Below are 2622 nucleotides of genomic sequence, written 5' to 3' on the forward strand. Positions count from 1 at the left end.
AAAGAACAATGTCATGTAATGGACATATCCCTACTATCGATGTGGGCTGCCCATAGATCATAAGGTTCACCTTTAAATATCGGTCACTTATATCTTCTACCCTGCCACGTACTTGGTCCACTTCCACTTAATCAGCATCAAATCCCACTTCTTCCCTGAAATGTTTTAGTAGACCACTCCAAAAATGGATCTGCTTATTTACAATTTTTCTCCAGTTCCTTTTTTTCTTTCTTTCGCTGAGTATAATGACACAGAGATCCATACCTGGAATCTCACTTAGTTGTTGCTCCTGTTTTGTTCGTAAACCTTGGATAGTCTATGTAGCTATAGCAAACGTCCGTATCCGTAGCAGTTGTCGTTTGCCTCTGGATAGTCCAAAATCCGATGGTTATAGAAATGTGTTTCTGGAGCGTGAAACATTTTCCTTGAAATGAGGCGCAAACTCATGGTCACAATCCCCAGCGTGGAGAGTTAGGTATGTAATTTGCTATCGAGAGTTTCTTCCCTCAGCCTCTGACAAACCCCTGTCGTGGACTGCAAGGCAACGGCAAATAACTATTCTCCGTCAATGAAGCACCAGCTGCCTCCGCTCCTCAATCCATTGCTGGGAATGTCTGGTTTCTCGGTGCTCCAAAAGTCGTTGTGATCTTCACCACAACTCTGGAAAGGGAAACTCACATAGTACTATCACCCGAGTCACATAAACCAAGGTCTTTTGAAAAGGTGTTATCCTCCTCTCTTCTTCTTTTTCAGACGGTGCTTTCTACTGATTTGATACGACCCGCTATTTCTGCCGTGTCTTAAGTAGCATTGAGCCAATCCTCCTGGAATATTCACTGTATGTGCGGCGGTTTATCTGTGGTGTCTCTGACTAGTAATAAAAATGTCTTCTAAGCCGAGTCCGACCAGTGACACTGCTTAAATTTTGAATAAAAAACGTCAGAAACGGCGACCAAAAAAAAAAAAAAAAAAAAAAAGAGAGAGAGAGAGAGAAACGATCGTAAGGCATTGCTGGCTGGGAGGTCCCACTGCGGAAAGTTCGGCCACCGAGTGCGTCTTATTTCCGTCGAAGCCACATTGGGCGTCTCTCGTGCCGTTGATGAGGATGAAATGATGGCGACAACACAAAACCCCCGTCCACGAGCGGAGAAAATCTCCAACCCGGCCGGGAATCGAACCCGGGCCCGCTACATGGGAGGCAAGCATGTTACCAGTTTTTTTTATTGTTTTTGATCCCGGTGGTAGTGCAATTCTGGGCCAACCCGCAACAGAGGTGGAGCAAGACCCTAGCAATCCGTGGGAACCAAAACTGAGTTTAATGCTCTGTTCCTACGATGGATCAGATATTAAGCTGATAAGAACAGATGATACACTTTGATCTTAGCCAAAATGCCGAGAAGCGATGTTAGCTAAGCAGGTGGACGGCTGCCAAAGACTTTCGGCCTGGGACGTCACCACCGTTCTGCCAACGGTCATGTCAAAAAGGGTGAAGGAGCTCTGTTGTCCTTGGAGTGGGAGACTGACCCTAAAGGCAGAAGAAGAAACAATGTTTAACGGCACGAGGATTCAGAAGGCACGAGGATTCAGAAGGCACGGGAATCCTCTGCATAAAGACATGCAACCTGTATCCACGGGACATGTGGCCTGAAATTGACAAAACATCATGACGAACTTTCCGTTGGCAAACCATTATGGTCGGCCGGTGTGACCGTGCGGTTCTAGGTGCTTCAGTCTGGAACCGCGTGACCGCTACGGTCGCAGGTTCGAATCCTGCCTCGGGCATGGATGTGTGTGATGCCCTTAGGTCAGTCTGGTTTAATTAGTTCTAAGTTCTAGGTGACTGATGACCTCAGCAGTTAAGTCGCATAGTGCTCAGAGCCATTTGAACCATTTGAACCAAACCATTATGAACTAGTCCCTGATTCGGATCACCATGAGGGGACTGCGAAATGGGAGCCGATCATGAAAAGAAGATTGAATTATCTACGAGAAAGATAACCTGCTAAAAATCGGGACATGGAATTCTAAAGAGGTGGGGAACATAGAAAATCTGAAAAGGGAAATGGTATGGCTCAATATAGATACAGTGGGGGTCAGTGAAGTAAACACAAAGAAGACAAGGACTTCTGGTCAGACGAGAATAGGGAAATGTCAAGAGTAGCAGAGAAGGGTTTAACGGGAGAAGAATTTGTTATGAACAGAAAGGTAGCTCAGAGAGTGAGCTGTTGCGAGCAGTTCAGTGATAGGGTTATTCCCTTCACAGTCGACAGCAAACAGACACCGACAGCAATAGTTACGATACACATGCCCACTACGCAGGCAGAAAATGAAGAAGAAAGTGTATGGGGATATTGAATGGGTAATTCAGTACATAATGCTAGATGAAAATCTGATAGGCATACAGGACTGGAATGCGGTTGCAGGGGAAGGAATAGAAAAAAGCGTTACAGGAGAATATCGGCTTGCTACTAGGAATACTCTGTTCAGAATTCACGAGAATAGGAGGTATGCTTTGGAAAGGAAGGGATATACGGAAAGAGTCCCCTTTGGATTACATCACGGTCAGGCAACGATTCCGAAATAAGATACTGGATTGAAAGGCGTACTCAGAAGCAGATATAG

At 45.5% G+C, this 2622-nt stretch overlaps 1 pseudogene; it reads right to left on the bottom strand.

Moving 5' to 3' along the window:
* Positions 1-1222: 1222 nt before the first annotated feature.
* Positions 1223-1404, bottom strand: LOC126191704 (U2 spliceosomal RNA; annotated as a pseudogene).
* Positions 1405-2622: the final 1218 nt, after the last annotated feature.

The sequence above is a fragment of the Schistocerca nitens genome, chromosome 6 (genome assembly GCF_023898315.1).
Source record: "Schistocerca nitens isolate TAMUIC-IGC-003100 chromosome 6, iqSchNite1.1, whole genome shotgun sequence".
Lineage (NCBI taxonomy): Eukaryota > Metazoa > Arthropoda > Insecta > Orthoptera > Acrididae > Schistocerca > Schistocerca nitens.